Source organism: Melopsittacus undulatus, chromosome 1 (assembly GCF_012275295.1).
Source record: "Melopsittacus undulatus isolate bMelUnd1 chromosome 1, bMelUnd1.mat.Z, whole genome shotgun sequence".
Classification (NCBI taxonomy): domain Eukaryota; kingdom Metazoa; phylum Chordata; class Aves; order Psittaciformes; family Psittaculidae; genus Melopsittacus; species Melopsittacus undulatus.
The window spans coordinates 57,527,516-57,547,839 of record NC_047527.1 but is presented as its reverse complement, the minus strand read 5'-3'; the positions used below and the strand labels follow the sequence as shown (position 1 = coordinate 57,547,839).

General features: G+C 37.2%; 1 protein-coding gene across 1 annotated transcript in view; it reads right to left on the bottom strand.

Moving 5' to 3' along the window:
* DOK6 (docking protein 6) overlaps positions 1-20,324 on the bottom strand; it is a 236,768-nt gene that overhangs the window by 65,565 nt on the left and 150,879 nt on the right. The gene's annotated exons all lie outside the window — the stretch shown is intronic.

Sequence of the window (20,324 nt, the reverse complement as noted above, 5' to 3'; positions counted from 1 at the left end):
CAGGAATACTAGTCAAAACAACTGAAAAATAAACTGTATATATTTTTATAAGTTTGTAAGTCAGATTCTATGTTGAAAGCGCAGAAAAACACAGGAAGAAATGCGGAAATATTGAAAAGAATCCTAACTTACAATAAAGCAGACAAAAAAGGGATAAAATTGGTGGGGTAATCAATAAGAAAAAAAGGTAACTACATAAACAGGATATGTATGGGACCTAGGAAAGGTCTATGGGTGAAGCATAGAGAAAACAAAGAAAGGAAAATGTGCACTAAAGTGTAATATTCGGGTAGCGAACTTTGACAGCAGAAGTTAGAAAGACCTAAAGTTGGGGGAAGGCCAGTGAAAGTGGGGGAAATGTCCTCAGAAAAATCTGTGAAAGGGAAATGAAGATCATAAACATGAAGCAAAGCAACGATATAAAGGGCAACATCCAGAACAAGCAGACAGACCGAGTGTGGCCTCAACCCCTATGTAAATAACAAGCTAGATTGCCATGTTTTGCCATCAGCATTTCAGTTTTATCTGGAATGTCAAATAGATGTCCTGGCAATTTTATGATCTGAGAAGCAAATAATGAAAATTATCTCATATATATGGCATCTGCCTGCCCCCCTTAATGAAGCCATTTACTGTCAAGGATATACAACATGAAAAAGTAATTACGCATGATATCTACTAATTGCTGGCGATAGACATTTCTCCATAACTTTTATTGCCATGTTATTGCTCTTCAGCTGAGGTAGGTTAATTTTTCACTGTTCTTGCACATGGTCATGAGATACAGATAGCAGTGTTGAATCTTAAATTAGCTTTCTTACATGTGGAATCTCCTTGAATTTAGGCTGAGCTGATATAGGAAACATGGAATATTACCATAACTCTGATACAGCTCAGTAACTTGGTCACAGAGCTTAGCCCTGAAGATTTGTTCAAGGTCAGATCTTGTATTTCTTGAGTCATCCTCAGCATTTTCAACTAAAAGAACTAAAGAATCCCTCATGCCACCAAAGCAGCTTTCCTGCTGCACTTATGATAACATTTTGCAATTCTCATAAGTAAATGAGTGATGATGATTTGCTATCAGGTAGCTAGGATTCTATCACTCAGAGGAACCCAGGAGTCCTCCTCTAATATTTTCCCGAGGAGTTTATTACTTTCCAAGTCAATTCGTGTGGTTGGTAACAGCCAGCATGTCTTCACTAAGGGGAAATCCTGCCTGACCAATTTGGTGGCCTTCTATGAAGGGGCTGCAGAGCTGATGGACAGGGGTAGAGAAGTTGATGTCATATATATGGACTTGTGCAAAACATTCAATACTTTCCTGCATGACATCCTTGTCTCTAAATTGAAGAGGCATCAATTTGATAGGTGGACTACTTGGTGGATAAAGAACAGGCTGGATGGCAACACACAAAGTGTCGTGGTCAATGTCCAAATGTCCAGCTGGAGACCAGTAACAAGTGGTGTCCCTCAGGGATCGATGTTGGGATCGGTCTTGTTCAACATCTTTGTTGCTGACATGGACAGTGGGATTGAGTGTGCCCTCAGCAAGTTTGCCACTGGCACCAAGCTGTGTGGTTTGGTTGATACCCTGGATGGAAGGAACATCATCCAGAGGACCTTGACATGCTTGTCAGGTGCGCTGATGCCAACCTTATGAGGTTTAACCATGACAAGTGCAATGTCCTACACATCGGTTGGAGCAATCCCAGGCACAGCTACAGGCTGGGTAGAGAAGAGATGCAGAACAGCCCTGCAGAGAAGGACTTGGGGGTGTTGGTCGATGAGAAACTTAACATGAGCCAGCTTCAGTGAGCACTCACAGCCCAGAATGTCAACCGTATCCTGGGCCGCATCAAAAGGAGCATGACCAGCAGGTCAAAGGAGGTGATCCTGCCCCTCTACTCTGCTCTCGTGAGACCTCACTTGGAGTACTGTGTGCAGTTCTGGTGTCCTCAACATAATGGGTTCAAACTTAAACAGGGGAAGTTTAGATTGGTTATAAAGAAGTTCTTTACTGTGAGGGTGGTGAGGCACTGGAATGGATTGCCCAAGGAAGTTCTGAATGCTGCATCCCTGGCAGTATTCGAGGCCAGGTAGGATAGAGCCTTGGTTTAGTGGGAGCTGTCCCTGTCCATGGCAGGGGGTTGGAACTAGATGATCTTAAGGTCCTTTCCAACCCTAACTATTCTATAATTCTAAGTTGCACATCTTTTTAAAATATTATTTGCAGCAGCAGTAACAAAACTCTTGGTGCTAGTCTGATGACTACTATTTTCTAGTCTTCATGAATAGAAAAGCATCTCCTCTAAAAGGGACATGTTTTGTGTGAACAGTGTTTTTTCATTACAAGATTATTTCTTTTTCTGCCTAAACCAAATGACCATTTAAGTGGTATAATATAAACAAAAAATTTCTCATGAAAACATGTTTTTATTTGTTTTGTCAGATAGGAGACATTTCTGTACAGTACTAGTGATAATTATGCCTCTTGGGATATTTTTTCTACTCACTGCCTGTGCTGCCTCTACAATCACCATCTCTATGCTATACTCTGCGATAGCAAATTTAGTCTAGTGGGGCATATCAGGGCCACTAAATGATTCCTGCATGTCAGAGGCTTTCCACTTTTTGCTTAATGGAAGTGAAGAAAATAAGCTATGTCTTTCTCTGGACTATATCAATGATTGTCCACTCTAACTGTAATTCTCTAATTCATTTCCATTTAGTTAATCCCTGTCCATCATAAGACACAGTGGAAAAATTGTATTTCTTTTTTATTCCTGAGGTTCAGTTTTGATTAAAAGGAGTATTCCATCAGGGACTTGTTTCAGACCACTTTTATTTGGTTGCTGCAAAACTTTCCATCTCTTCTCATTAAAATGTCTTTATTTATATGAATTACTTATTCTGATATATCATATCAGAATAAATGTAACTACTGCTGCAGACTTAAAGGCAGTGAATTATTCTCAATTCTCATTACAGTATAAAAAAGCAGAAGTCATGCATACAAGGTAGAATGTAGATATTAACATTATGAAATATAGCCATGCGCAACAGCAAACATGCTGTGGAGAGGTTCAGTTTTCTACATTCTAGACCTTAAAAACTAAACTAGAGTCAATAAGTGAAGCATTAGTCTGGAGTCTAAGAAGCTCAATTCCAAATACCTTAATATGACTATAACTACATTTTTCATCCCTTCTTGCTTATAGACCAGCTTCATAAAATATGACTTAGACATTTTGATGAGGAAAATCAAACTATGCTGTTTGTGCTTTATCACCTATAAGAAGGATTCTAGGTTGCACATGTAAATTACCCTCTTGTGTCAGTGTTCAGTTCATATTATTTAAGAAATCAGTGTAGGTAATTAATGCATATGTACATGTAAAACCCAATTTATGGAGAATTTTGTCCCCTTAACATTTTCTTAAAAAAAGAATAAATAATTTATTAAAGAGAGGGTAATAAACCCAATTGTTGACATGGTCTTAAATACACAAGACATTTGCATTTCCGAGTTTAAGTAATAGAACAAACACAAAAATGTTGTTTGATATTTAGTTCTGTTAGTTTGTAAAACTCGAATCTTGCTGATAATGATTAAATACTACTTAACAGTGTCTTGGACAAGTACCTATTCTTACCAGCTCTGTGAAAGATATATCAAGAACTCCTGTATTATCATTTTAGCACAAAAGCAGCAGTTACAATTGGCTGTGCAACAAACAGACCAATGAAAAAACATAGTCTTAGAAAAAGTAAAGAAACTACAAAGACTACAAGCAGCTAAATTTTTCTTTAATTAAACCTTTACACTTATGGTTTGGCTATTAATTCTCAGCTTATTTTGAATGGGAGAGATATACATTCCAAATCCTGGAAGCTGGGAACATATTCAAATACAGACATTTGCTACAGGAGATCTGGCACCCTGTTAAAAGCTATTATTCCCCAATGAAGACAAAAACATCCTATAAAAATATTATTCAGTTCATATTTAGCAGAACACATGTGAAGCACCATTAATCTACATGAATATAATTGACCTTGACAAACACAAAAATGTTAGATATAAAGCTCAAACAAGACCATTCTTAATTAAAATAAAAGGTTGTTTAATAATACAAAAAACATTGTGGCACCACATCACTGCTTGCTACAACAAGCTCCCTTTTGGAGCCCTAAAGTCACTGTTATATTCAGGACTACTTTTCGCTCAAGGTGGTATGGATGGAAATCCTCCCAGATGATACTTGCTACTCTGAATTAATTCTGAACACTATGTGACATAACTCTGAACTTGAGGATTGGTAGAAGTCATCTGCCAATTAACAGATGTTAGCACAGTAACAGTTAATGAACAAATTTGCACAAATTTATCTGTTAATTTTACTTCACCTTTGAGGAACTTGGGGTGCTTAGAAGCTAAGGCATTGGACAGTATTATAGAGGTGCCAATATTTGGAGTAATTGATCATGCTCAACCTAAAAGTAAAAGAGGTTTTGCATCTGCACATACCAACAAATATGACACTAAGAATTTAACATGGGACCACATTTGAAATTACCTACAAGTGTATTTGAACTATAATGATTCATTAATCTGTCATCTATGTATTGAATGTTATTGGAAACACATTGCACGTAACGTGATGCAGACAGATGCTGTGTTTGTGCAATTGCTCTCCTTTTCATTTTGACAGCAAACATAAGAAAAAGATATTTCCTGCATTTTGATTATTTCGATCAAAATATATCCAATTAAAGAGAGAAAATTTCTGGAGGGCTGAACAGGAACGAACAAATATAATTAACATTTTTGATGGATGAATACTGTCAAGACAATAGAAGCAAAAAGTATTAAGGAACTAATATAGACAAGTTTAAAACCATATAACCAGGAAAAAACCCTAAAAGTGTATTAGTCAATTATAACACGCATTGAAAACATCAGTTTTCCTAGTTTACTTAAAACAAATGCTACATTCTCTAATTTTAAAAGTGGGACACACAAAGTGCAAAGAAATAAAAAAGGGAACACCCTGAGCACTCTATGTTTAGTTTATTGACTACTTCAAAATAAGGCATTTTGAATGTTCACTCCCTTTTCCCTCCCTGTCCCATGCTTCAAACTCCCCTTCCCTTTTAAATGCATCATCAATAATGGTTTTGGCCATTTAAAGCACTTATGGTCAGCGCCTCTCCTTTGAAACTTCCAGTAAGGTATGATTTTATTGTGATGGGCATTTAAACACTGCTGTTTCCTTTCAATGTCACTCTCTCCATCTTCAAGGTATGAGAACTACTACTTTGACCACTTTCTGGCCACAAAGGAAGTTTTAGAAAGTCATATGCAAATATTATGGGCACACAGGGTTGTCCTGACACACACCAGACACGATATGTACATACACTAATGAGTAATTAACATATGCTAATGATATCCAAGGACTCATCAACACTAATCTCAAAACTGGCAGGTTGTCAACTCCAGTTTCGGAGCAGCCTGCCACAGCAGCAACCCCTGGCACAGGCAAAAGCACCAAGGATGAGAAAAGACTGGGACTTGTATTAAAATAAATAAATAGAAAAGAGCTGTTTTTTTCAGCTGCTGACAGTAAGAACTGAAGATCTTAACTGAAGTCCACATTTCTGGTCTAAACTTTAACTATCATGTATACAGATGCAAGCGACCAAATAATATCTTCAGTGGTAATCTGGATGTGCAATAGTAACGTAACATCAAAAATAATCGGAGAAAATATACAGACCGCACTGCAAGTATAAAACATTCATTCAACTACCATCAGTTTTCCACATGTGCTGTGTAATTTACAGAGGAAACATGACTTCCACTTACTTTAACTTTTTCTCTTTGACATAAGCCAGGCAGAAGTGGACAGATTTTCCCTGTTCTCCCAATTGCAAACAGCATCAGTTCTCTTATGGATCAAACAACTTGTACTTCATTCACCTGACATCTCTGACTCCAACTTTGATTGTGTATAAGATATCCTTGTGTTAAGTACTTCCAGCAGTAGGAAAACTCTCTGTAAGGATTCCTCATTAGCCTGATAGCTAAAATCAGTTGTAGTTGGTGTTCAGGTAAGTACCAGCTTGATAATGTCTTGAGGACTCTCAAAATATTTTTTGCAAAATTTTGCTACACAAAAGAAGGCACTCCTTTCAATTATGAAAGTAAGTGGGTTGGAAAAGGTACAAGTGGATAAAAGAAGTGGATAAAACCAAAGAAATTTAAAAAAGAGAGTGCTGCAAAACAAAATCATCACAAAGAATCACATATATCAAATAACAAAGAAAAAGGACAGGAAAAGCATACAAAAGAATGGAAAATCAGCAGAAAGTATTTAGAGTTTATAATTACATACTTGTGCTTCCCACATATTTTCTTATATCTCATATCTCACATAATATCTTTTCTCTAAAACTTCACAGGATGCAATGGCCAGTCATTTTCTGATGTTTTGATACATGTGTATTTTTCTCCTCTGATAAAGAGCAATCAATTATGCTGATTAGGTTCTTTTAGTTGAATAACTATTACCAATCTCGTGTGAAACTAATGATGCTGTACTAAATAAAGACATGGGTTATGCTATCCTTATTGAGGATTTTGCTTTAAAAAAATAAAGAAAAATATTTAAGTAAGAATGGCAACAGTTGTGGCTACCTATTTTGGTCAAATCTTCCCTTAGACCAGCTCTCTGTATAGCACAAGATGCTTCTAATTGACAAGAGATGAACAAGTCAAGCAGAAGGAAAAGCAAAGACTGCAAAACAAATTTGAGAGAGTAGAATCTAAAAGTATTAAGTGCATCTTCTCTAATGCATAAAATCTTAAAGCATAAGCCTGCTCTCTTCCCAGGAAACTTGGGGCATTGTTAGCAAGCAAAATCAAAACAGCTATTGTCTTTTGCTAGGAAAAAACACTAACAAGCTACTCTTACACTGGAGCTTACTCATCTAGCTCAGTATTTTAGAGCTGAGACCTCCACATTTCTACACTGCCTTAGTAATATTTTTGTAAGAAATTTATAACGCCATAGAACTGCTCTGAACACTAGAATGCATCAATCCTTTCTGGCCATGATCATGTATGACAGGTTTAAAAAAATCCATGAACTATAGATGTATTACCTATTGGCTTCATCAAACTTTACGTGTGGCTATCCAACAAAGAAGCACTATAAGTGACAGAAGAGAAAGGGTACAATGTGCAAAATTATATGTAATAGATGTTTATGGTTCTTATGTGGCAAAAACTGACCATGCCTTCCCTGGACATTTATACATAATAGCTTGGGCATGTGTGTGGCTATTTCACATATGCCATTAAAAACATTTTGAGTATCCTAGGTAACCTTTAAGAAGCCCTTTGAGGTATTTCTCCACTCTGTCATTCTGGACCATTCGTATTATACGGATCCTTCATACCACAGACCGAATATTAGTCTCAAATGCTAATATACTTTTCTATTTCTGTGAATTACTATTTCTGCTCCAATTTCTCTGATGGTTTTTTTTTTAATCAGCTACTTGACACTACTTCTGTATGCACTGAACACTTTTTGCTTTGTTGCCCTCTGTGCTTCTAAGACCAAGAGCTAATCATACTGGTTTGTTTTATTTTTTTTTCCTCTGAGAAATTGGTTCAAAAAAGCTTAACGAAGCCTCCTGTAAAAAGGCAAAGTACCTGTGAAATTAATATTTGAGATGGTGTTGTCAACACCTGCCAGTAACAAGCACTTATTCTGGCCAACCTCTTCCTGCTACTTTTTGTTCAAATCTTCCACATTTTCTGATAAGGTGCTGTTCCTAAAATGTTATACATATTCTAAAAGCTGCTACAGTCTTCCATCAGAAAATTAGCTACCTTTTGCTTCTGTCTTACCAGCCCATGTATTTCACCACCACATTTCTATCTCTTCCTACTCTATGTGCTTAGCCCATTCTTCCCTCTCAACTCTGCTGATTTCTATGTTCATTTGTCCATTGAGCTTCCTTTAGTGTCAGCAAGCTAGCCCACATGCTGTCCAATATGTGTGTGCAAAACAATAGCTTTAGCTCACACATGCTCTGGTCCTCTCCAGACCAGTGTGGGTTTGCATCACTGCTGTCACTACTCTCTGGTGGTGGTGACAGTACTCATACAGAAGTAAGTCACCAGGAATATAGATGATCCAGCTTGTTCTTTCATTAAATAAAACTCTGTCACCCTCAGTCATCATCTCAAAGAACTTCAGGGTTTTCCACTGAATCATCACCTAAAGTCTTCTGCCGTTCACAGAATCACAGAATCATAGAATAGTTAAGATTGGAAAGGACCTTAAGATCACATAGTTCCAACCTCCCCTGTCATGGACAGGGACACCTCACACTAAACCATGCCACGCAAGGCTCTGTCCAACCTGGCCTCGAACACTGCCAGGGATGGGGCATTCACAACTTCCCTGGGCAACTCATTATAGTGCCTCACCACCCTCACAGTAAAGAACTTCTTCCTTATATCCAATCTAAACTTCCTCTTTTTAACCCATTACCCCTTGTCCTATCACTTCCAGTCCCCAGTGAAGAGTCCCTCCCCAGCATCCCTATAGGCCCCCTTCAGATACTGGAAGGCTGCTAGGAAGTCTCCAAGCAGCCTTCTCTTCTCCAGGCTGAATAGCCCCAACTTTCTCAGCCTATCTTCATATGGGAGGTGCTGCAGTCCCCTGATGATCCTCGTGGCCCTCCTCTGGACTTGTTCCAACAGTTCCATGTCCTTTTTATGTTGAGGACACCAGAACTGCACACAATACCCCAAGTGAGGTCTCACGAGAGCAGAATAGAGGGGCTGCTGGTCACGCTCGTTTTGATGCAGCCCAGGATACAGTTGGCTTTCTGGGCTGTGAGTGCACACTGAAGCCGGCTCATGTTCATTTTCTCATCGACCAACACCCCCAAGTCCTTCTCTGCAAGGCTGCTCTGAGTCTCATCTCTACCCAATCTGTAACTGTGCCTGGGATTGCTCCGACCCATGTGTAGGACCTTGCACTTGTCATGGTTAAACTTCATGAAGTTGGCATCAGCCCACCTCACAAGCATGTCAAGGTCCCTTTGAATGGCATTCCTTCCCTCCAGCGTATCAAGCGAACCACACAGCTTGGTGTCATTGGCAAACTTGCTGAGGGTGCACTCAATCCTACCTAAAAGAATAAAAATATAAAATGGCAGACTGCCACATGTAGTGCCTCACTTGGGTGTGTCTGCAGCCTAGGAAGCTTGACTACCCTACGGTCTCCTACAAGTTGACCTTGAGCTTGTCTGGAGGTCCTAGCAGTGGAGCACAGCAACCGTATACCCATGAGCAATGAACGGTACCGCCTGTACCAGGGAAGGTCGTCTTCTTCAACCGAGTGCACATCCTTGGGAGGGACACACATGGAGTGGTGAGGGAGGAAGCGGACACCTGCTTAGCCAGCCAGATCAGCCGAATCAACTCTGGCAATCAATGGGGTGACAGATGTCGCAGCCAGATTGCCCTCACATCCAATTCTTAACACTGCCATACGACTCCTTCACTTCCATTCCTAACAGTAAATGATACTTATGGTCAGACAGTTCATATTTTTTTTAGGGTTTAAATGCTGCATACTAATCAATGCCGTTTTGCTGTAACTGATGACAATTTTTATTTAGTTTGATAATCAATTTGATGATATTTCAGCCATAATAGCACAGATTTCAGGAAAATAAAGTCTCTTCTGTCATTCACCCCAAAATATTGTTTTCAGAAAGCACACTGGGGATCATCCAAAAATATCATTTTAAAGGATGAATATTTTCCAAATTGGACAGAGAATTAAAAAAAAAAAAAGAAAAAAGAAAAAGCGAAACAATGTGACAAGCTGTGTGCAAAATCTGGTTCAAGCAAGCCATGCAAGTACATATATTTGACTTTTTGGCCACTGACAAGATAATCAAGTAGATGAAACATCTCAGTGAATTATAGAACAGTACTGAGTTTTATTCCAAAAAGTCAGAAAGATCAAATGATATTTGGAGTCACTGAGATTGAGGGATTCCATTAGATGCTGCCTCTCCCTCCCCTCTTTCTAATAAGATGGAAGCTTTTTAGAAAATGTGTGACAAATGACTACTCACAGCAGAAATAAATCACACACCACAGAGTACAGCATTATTAATAGCACGATAATAGTAATAACTTACTGTGATGGCAAAAAAGTTCTATTAGGAGGGACACAGTAGCTAATAGCATTTCCTCTAGCAGGGGCTAAGGGACAAACTTTCCTTCGGTACCTTATACATAAGGGGAAAATTAAAGGAGTGTTTGTGACTGGTCAAACACACCTCTAAAATAGCCTGACTCTTCCAGAATGCTGCTGAGTAGGCACTGCCTATAAAGTGCTCTCTGTCTCCCCTATGTAACAAGAGCTTTTTAGCATGTTTTAAAAATATCCCAGGTATTCCCTGGTCTGACATTGTAACACAAAAAGCAAGTGAATGCAAACTCCTCATTAATTTACTTTCAGTAGCATTATCTTGATTTTGTTTATCTACGGCATTTTACAGAAGAGTAGTTTTTTTCTAATGTCAAAATTAATGAAATTAATTAAGTTAATGGATGAAAATAATCATTGCCTTCATGATTATTGAGTTTTGCAAATAAAATTTGTAAAACCCTAAAGCAAAAGATATTAAAGTAAGTCATAGTTACTCACATCTTCCAAAACCAGTCGTGTGCACTAAGACCAATATATAAATTTGGAATATATATATGTTTGAAAATATGTATCTAAAATATACACATATATATGTCTATAAAGCTCTGTTGGTAATGGTACTCAACTTGCTAATGAAAATATAGAATACAGCTACTAAAAAAAAAAAATCACCATGGAAATTTCCACACTAGGTTTTGTTCTTACACTATTACTATATCCACAATACAGAAGTATTTGTGGAACTTCTATACATCAGTGAATGACAGTAAAGGCCAAACTGACTTCATTGACACCTTTTTGAAGCACAGAAATTACTAGGTACACTTATTCTCCAGAAAAGTAAAGTAAAATTTTTAGTAAAGATAAACAAAAATATGTCAATGGGCATTTTATAAGTGAGTTTATTATCTGTTAGAACAATGAATTAATGCTATCTGAAAGAACAGAAGGAATTAGGCAGATATTAGGTAGCTATTAGGCTGCATCCAAACCAGTGTTTTCAGCAAGTCAAGGGAGGTGATTCTCCCCCTCTACTCTGCTCCCATGAGACCTCACCTGCATTCAGCTCTGAGTCCAGAAGAGGGCCAAGAAGATGATCGGAGGGCTGAAGCACCTCTCCTATGAAGACAAGCTGAGACAGTTGGGCTTGTTCAGCCTGGAGAAGAGAAAACTCAGAGAGACCTTAGAGTAGCCTTCCAATACCTAAAGGGGGCCGGTAAGAAATCTGAGTGACTTTTAATAAGGGCATCTAGTGTCAGGACAAGGGAGAATGGCTTTAAATTGACAGAGGTAAAATTTAGATTAGATAGTAGGAAAAAATTATTCACTACAAGGATAGTGAGACACATGAAAAGATTGCCCAGCTGCCCCATCCCTGCCAGTGCTCAAGGCCAGGCTGGATGACGCTTTGAGCAACCTGTTTTAGTGGAACGTGTCCCTGCCCATAGCAAGGGGGCTGAAACTAGATGATCTTTAAGGTCCCTTCTAACACTGCTGTTCTATGACTTTATGATTCTATGAATTCTTCCAAGAAAATCCTGCTAAAGCAGCATTCTCAGCTCACAAGCTGTGACTGGCAGTCACGCTATACTCAACTTGATTCCAGTATAACTGTCCTAAGACTGAGGGAAAAATCAAGCTTCCACTGCAATTTCTCACATGTGACACACAAGAGAGAACCATTCAGACACTAAACGTTTAGAATAGACTTATTTGCCAGCTGAAGTGGAGGAACAAGTGTTCTTGACAACAAATAAAGCCTACAAAGATTTAAAACTGTGCCTCTTTATGCTTCTGCATAATACTCCACGTGTATGCGTGTAAACAGGGGGTTGCATAGATTCCTACATATTAATGAGTAAGGCTCTTTTGTTGTGCAAATTCCATCCTTTGCATTTTGATTACTTCCTTCTATGTCTGTACAGTATATAGACTGAGCACAGAGGATATTCCAAACCTCCTTCTCAATCGATGATACTACATTTATGAGCTTTGAAGAAAAGAAGGATTTATTTGAGCTTAGCATGCTTGCTGGCTAGGTGGTCCTCTGTGCAAAATGTGGCCTTCTGGATTGCCCTTGTGAAGTGTTTAACACTCTTCTAATGTATGTATAGACAGTTAGGTGCCCAGTTTCAGCATTTTTAATTAGCTCATGCAAATAGGCTTGGTAAGGGAGATAAACGACAGTATTTACATGCTAAAATAGACACTCTGGCTATTATTGTAAATTGTATTAAATAAAAAATGAAGTACATAAAAAGAAAATTACATATTTTGTATATATGTGGGTTTGAGTTTTGCTGTTGATTTATTTGTTTAAATGGGTCCTTTTTATGCACTTTTTAACCTTTCAAATATGACTTATTTCAATCTTTCTGTATTTTGAGGTTAAATGTTATTATGTCATTATGGTTAAATGTTATTATGTTATTGTGACTCTTGGAGAGAAACAAACCTGCTGTTGGGGCAGGTTATTCAGAACTGCCATATGAGATTAATTATTGCTATTACTCAGTGCGGAATTCAAAGGTTAAAATGTAGAGTTGAAACAATAAGCGAGTCCTAATGTGATTTAGAATGTATGAATTATTTCATCTGCTACTTTTCTGCTCATACATTACACAGCAATAATCTCAATCACATTTGGCTTCAGGAATAATAATACAACAATGCATGCTTACAGCAGAGCATATGTATGGAAAAGAACAATTAGAATATGGTTAGTTAATAACAAATCTTCTGGACTCAAGGATGGATGCAAAGCCATCTGAAAGCAAAATGGCAGCTGTTCTCAAAATATAATAAAACAAGTCTTATTTTGATTATGACATATAACTGTCCTGTGAAGGGAGAAGGCAAATTGTGCATTTCAGCTGAAAGGCATAGTTCATATTATCTCAGGATCATGAAACGGAATATAACATGCTATGTAACAAGATACATAAGGGAAAACCAATACAATTCTTGTCAATTTCATTAAAAAGCTTTGTAACATTTGAATTAGGCCAATGATACTGGATATCTAGAGATCAGCTGAAAACTCACACTGTACCCTCTGTGTTGTAAAAAGTGCACATATGAACCACTTCTATAGACACCAGAGAGATTATGGCTTCACTTCTGAGTTGCATGTCTTCTGTGTTAACTGGACAAACTTAAGGTAACTGTTTTTCTAACTGAATATGTTTAATTCAGCAAATTCATCAGGCAATTTACTGGCTATGCAATGGTGAATTAATGAATTAGTGATGTGCTCATTCCTATCAATTTAGTTTTATAAATTTGTTCATGACGATGTTATAAATATTCAGCTGTGGAGTTTGCTGCTCTGTCCTAGGAGTCACTGATTTGATCTACCTCTGATTAATTCTAGCCTAATAAATGTAACCTTATTATTTCAATATATTGTCTTTTTTGAGATGCCTTTATTTTTCTCATCAAAAGTATAGCTTTCACAGCAAAGTGTAATGGTTCAGGCATTCTTTGACAGTTTAAGTAAATCTTTTGTAGGTGGGTATATCATGGCTGAATTTTCAAAACAGGGATGAAAAATGCAGAAGTTAAAATAGGAATTTAGGATAAAGACAGTTATATATAAACCCTTCTGTCTGTTTGCCATGTTCAGATATACTGTGGAGAATTTCATTGTTATGTGAGTTTTGGTGGAGCTCACTCTTATTTACCAATGCTAGAGAATCTGATAGGAGCCTTGGCAGAGAGAAAAATGCAATGAGCACTTTGTAAATTACTTAGAATGAGCTCTATTAGCTTCCGCTTGTAAAAGAGCTTTTAGATTAGGCACCATGATCTAACCCAGATTAGAAGTCCTGTAGATGAGTTAAACATGCAACTAATTTTTAAGTAGGGTTTAAGTTAATCAAATGATTAACATAGAATTTATTCCAGGTCAGGAATTTGGCAGAAGGCAAACTGAGAGTTGGAATAAAGTTGGAATGGAAAAAAGTAGGAATGGAACTACAATTACAACATATTACAGTATAACCTTGTCACTGCTAAATACCAGGAACTAATTAAACCTTTTCAGTGGTAAAAATGACACTTTTGTTAAAATTGGAGCTATATGATTACTGCAAAAAAAAAAAAAAAAACCCAACCAAACCCAAGGGGAGGATACATAAAAGAGATTCCTGTTTCTTTTTTAAAGTTTTTTTTTTTCAGATTTAGCAATACATACAATACATGTATGTATTGTATGTGGGAAAGTATGAGGAAGAAGTAAAGAAGCAGTGATAAAACAGAGCAGAAAATTCACATAATGGATAATTAGGCTTTTTTTTTTAATTAAAAAAGTCTGAAAGAAGAAAAAGATCCTAAGAAACTTAACTATTGTGAGATACTAAGAGCTCTCAGCAAATGTTTATGAGAAATAACTATTTACTTCAGATATATATACATCTGCACATGGGTGTTCATACTGCTGCTCAACCCAAAGTGACTTACAAATTCTACTACAAGCTTATGATTGATAATGTTACTTAGAATAATTTATAATATATGATTTATAATTCCATAATAAACCCTTGATACTCTTAATCCGCAATTTAGATAATCCAACAGCAATCAGGAGTTGAAGGCTTCTCTTCAGGCAGGTATAGACTTGAGTTCATACCTACACAGTGTATGAAGTTCCAGAACAATGGTCTCATGAGGCACATACAATAAGGGACTTCCCCCCACATAAAGGAAAAAAGAGGCTGTTTTCTGTAGCTTAACTTTAAGGGTTAATCGACTAATAAATTTCATATTAATACCAAATATTGCCACAGAAGACTGTCAGACAAATGAAAGATTTCAGTCAGATGTAGTGCTTGAAGCAAACACCAAACTTTCTGCATCTAGTGTAGCATCTGTGTATCCACCACTGACAAAATAGGTATGGAAGTCCTGGGTCTCATAAAGGGGGGAAAAAAAAGCCCTAAGAAATTCTCATGTCACCACTCTGCAATGATTTAGGTTAATATTTTTTTACACCAAATAAAGATTCCAGATCTTAGAAATGACAGAGAATGCCACATTTCATTAGATTTTCTCTGATTAATCAAAAAACCAAAATCAAAGGCAAAGAAAGAAGGAATAATCTAGTATGGTTAAATAGGTGTCACTAGATGCACATAATGAATAAACTTGGAAGTACTTGAAACCATTTAAATTTCAATGTCTTGTTTACAACACATAAGAAAATATATTTGGCAAAGAGATTGTGTCATGCGTTTTAGGCTCCTGTTCTCTAAACTCCAAGAACAAACCTACTGCCTCCAAGTTCTACTCAGCTTGAAACTTAAAGTACTTGACAAGGTTTGGCTGGCATTTCTACAGCCCATCCCTTAATTGTATTTTCTCACTGTGTTTAACTAGATTTCAACTTGACTTTGGCTTTTTTTTATATAATTCTGACCAGCACTTAAAGACTTGACTAGAGAGCTTCCATACATAGAAAATACTGTTTAACGTAAATGACAGAATTGCAGTAGAGCAAAAGAATGAATATTTCAAAAGGAACAAAAAGTCCATCTGTGTTTATTTTTCTCAGTGCCTCAAATCTGAATTCTTAGGCATCAATTCTTATGCCTCAGTGAGATTGTTTTGATAAAAGGAAAGCTTGGACAACTGCCTTTTGCAGTTCTAGGCAGTGAATTTTAAACATTGCTTATGGTCTTTGTTATGGATTGTTTGGTTTACGACATCAGCAAAATGAAACCTGTAACTTTGGCACAAGTCTGAAAACACTGTCTTCACACCTGATCTTGGCTATGAGATACTTCATCCATACTTGTTTTACTACTTTTGTGGTATGTTTCTTGTACTGCATGCAATTAATTCAATGCAGTGCAAATTTAAATTACCTTCATCTGGACAGTTAGGTCGGTGGTTCCATAAAGAGCACACTTCCCATTTCAGGGGTTTATAATCAGAGACAGTCAGGGACTAAAACACCCATGTACATGGAGCAGCAGTTACAAAAGTCTGAAGAGAAATAAGTGCACTCATGCAGATCAATTGCATTCTTAGGCACAGTATGTCCAACATTCTATACACTAAATAATGAGAACAAGGCTTCTGAATACATTATCCATGTCCATAAATTAAGGAAATCCTGTTGACTCATTGATGATTCAACACTAAAATTGTTGTCATGGTTTAACCCCAGCTGACAACTAAGCCTCACGCAGCCGCTCACTCACTCCCACTCAGTGGGATGGGGGAGAGAATCAGAAGGGTAAAAGTGAGAAAACTCGTGGGTTGGGATAAAGACAGTTTAACAGGCAAAGCAAAAGCTGTGACTGCAAGCAAAGCACAACAAGGAATTCATTCACCACTTCCCATGGGCAGGCAGGTATTCAGCCATCCCCTGGAAAGGAGGGATCCATCACTTGGTTACTTGGGAAGACAAATGCCATCACTCTGAACATCCCCCTCTTCCTTCTCTCCCCAGACTCATTGCTGAACATGATACCATATGGTATGGGATACCCCTTTGGTCATTTAGATCCAGCTCTCCCAGTTCTGTTCCCTTCCAGCTTGTGCACCCCCAAGCCTACTCGCTGGTGGGGTGGGGCAAGAATCAGAAAAGGCTTTAACTCTGTTAGCACTGCTCAGCCATAAAAAAAACATCCCTGTGTTATCAATGTTGTTTCCAGCACTAGTCCAAAACATAGCCCCATACTAGCTACTATGAAATTAATTATCTCAGCTGAAGCCAGCACAATTCCCCAGGCCAGTCCAAAGCTGGCTAGGTAGAAAGCCTAGCTCTTGGAAAAGTAAATGTTAGGCTCCTACCTCAGATGCTCTGAAATACTGTGGAATTTACTGTGTTAGGTGCATATTATTAATCTGTACAAAGTTATTGTAGTGCCTAATGGAGTTGTGAATTACTATTTTCTGATACATCGCATAGGATTGGCCCTAATCAGGTACTTCAAATAACGAGAATCTCTTTATCTAGCATTGAACTAAGCCACAGAAAACTGCTTCCACAAATCTTAGCAGAGTTTGGATAGGGAAGAATACAAATTAAGTAAATCAACGTGACAGAAATATTTGCGTTCATTGGTCCACTAAATAGGGAAAAATATGGATAGATCTAACTTCATAGGTAGTGCAAATTTATATATTTACAAATTTCAATTTAGTGCAAAACTAAACAGAAAAATCTGCGAGTTCAAAAGAATATGTGTTCCTTCCTCCCATAGAGAAGAAATTACATTCTCCAAATCATGTAGTAATGTATTTTGTTAGACAAGTGAACAGTTTAGTTTGATATATTTGAGTCCATATTCCCTTCAAATGCAAAGTCATATATTTCTTAAAAGTTAAATTTAACTGTCAGGAAGCTCAATTTTCATTATTATATTTATCGTATTATCTCTTTGCAAATATGTCCATGGATAAAATATATCAATTTACTTTAATGGGAGGGATTTGTTTTCTCAAATATGTGATTCCAAAACTGAGGATGGATAATAAATATATAAAACTGAACTCTTAATGTTCATGCAAACCTCATACACGTATAGTGCATAACAGCTAAATCTCTGTAAAAAATAAGAACCTACTAAAAATATTTCCTTTAAAGCAATTGTCTACATTTAATATTTAAGCTTTAGGGAAAATATAAAGCAGCTACACTTTTACTGCATAACATTCTCATACAACACTGATAAGCGCTTCACTTCTGATAAGACACCATACATCAGGAATTTACTGTATTAAGGTACTAGCACATGAAGGGACAAAGAAAATCATTGTCAAGGAAGATGCTGAATAAAAAATAAAAATATAACCCCATACAAATCAACAAAATTTCAAAATAAAGGTTAGTGTTGCTCTATATAGTCTTCAGCTGTTATTGAAGATACCGACTTTTCTCTAGTTGTATTTTTTGTGTCTACATTTTTCTGTCAGTCTAAATCTAGTCTTTATGCATTTCCAAACCAGACAGATAAAGCACTCCCGAGCAAGCAATAGGGAGGAATCATATCAAAGACAATAAAGCATGACAGATAAAGGCAGTGCTATCTCATAACAATAAAATACAGGAAAACAATCCAATTTTCACCAGGTTGCATGGTCCATGGATTGTAGTGGAAGAAGATATTCAGATACTAGTATGGAATTAAAATACTGTAAGGGGCTTGAAAAGGCAGAGATAAAAGTCACTTTTTTACTTGAATGTATACAATCATTACATATAGTTTGTTAGTCCTGATGTGACATAAACAAAAATAGAGCAGTTCAGAAAGCAACAATCTTGCAAAAAAAGAATTTCACTATCATATTGTACGACTTTTTTTCATAATTAAAACACTGTAGAGAATGACACACACTTTGAGGCATGTATACAAAGTCATCTTTATGTGACTAATATGAATTAGTTTTACCAGCTTAATTTAGTTAATGATTTGCATTTCTGAAGATAGTTTCCTTCAGAATCAATTAAAAGAAATGGGTCTACTCACACATAGACATACTACTCTGAGTAAGAAAAATTAGTAAGTCTCCAAGCATTACCTTTTTATTCAAAAATAAACTTCTTCCCTTAAACAAAACACATACTTGTAAATATAAATTTAGCCAAAGAATAAAATGAATGGTTTATTCATAAAGAATAGTATTAAGTTGATCTTAGGGGTTTTGCTTCTTTGCTTGCTTGCTTGCTTGCTTTGTTTTCCCCAGGATAATATGGTGGATTTCAGCCAGTGGTTTTGGCATTTTACTCGCTTTATGGTACTGTGTAGGTGTGTCACTTGAACTAGTTTCACATGAGGTAGTTTGAGGATTAGGGGAAGGAATGATTTAGTAAATTATTCTTGCTAAAAGTGTACATTTGAATGAGTCCCACAGTATAATTCCATTAAAATTAAACTGAAACAGAGTTCTGCCATTACTATTTTTTAGGAAAAAATATTAAATAATAAAAAGTAGTGATGTTTATATGTGTTGTGGTTTAAGTCCAGCCAGTAACTCAGAACCACACAGCAACTCGCTCTCACCCCACCCTTCCTCCTCACCCCACTCCCAGAGGGATGGGGAGGAGAATAGAAAGAATGTAACTCCCATGGGTTGAGATAAGAACAGTCCAGTAACTAAGGTATAACACAAGCCGCTACTGCTACCACTAATAATAATAAGGATAAGGGAAATAACAAGGGGAGAGAATACAATTGCTCACCACCAGCCAACCGATACCTAGCCCGACCCAACCAGCGATCTGGGCCTTCCCTTCTGACTTCTGGTCAGAGTACACATTACTCAGCAACAACTAAAAACATTGGCGTTATCCGCATTGTTCCCAGGCTGAAAGTAAACCACACAGCACTGCACCAGCTACTAAGAAGGAGAAAAATGACTGCTACAGCCAAACCCAGGACAATAGAGATTTTAGTGATGAAGTCATCACAGAAAACTAACAGAGCACTAAAGTGCTCAGGTGACATCAGTCTGAATATATAGTTTCAAGCTAAGTGGTAACTCCATCTATAAGAGACTGCAGAGGAATTTTGGTCATTACCTCCTTAGGCTGTAGGATTGAATTGATCCATGCTTTTGTCTGAGATCACGAACTGTACTTTCGGGAATATTTGTTTATTGAGTAAGTACACAGCAAAATGTGTATAAAGATTGTGTGTGTAGCCTGAGACACTTGTGATTTCAGATTACTTCAGAAAATTCAGGCTCCACAGAAGGGGAGTATGACAAACTTTATGAGGTAGAGTCTAGAACCATGAAATACAAAATGGAACATCACCAAACACAGAGATAAACACAGAGTAATTTCTGCACAGACATGCAGTGTCTCATATGGAAGGCAGTGGATCTAACGGCGAGATATGAAATGCGTTAAAAAGATATGAAAGGGAGGCAGAACAGAGCTCCGTGGACATTTAAAACTGATCTGAGGATGGAAATGGCAATGAGGTTTAAAACTGCAGGCAGAAAAAAGAGCTAGCCTTTCTATGAGTTCACGGTGTTCTCTGTGCTCCTGCTTGCAATTATACTCCAGGGTGGCAATCATTCATCAAGGACATCCAAAAAGAGTAATAACTATCG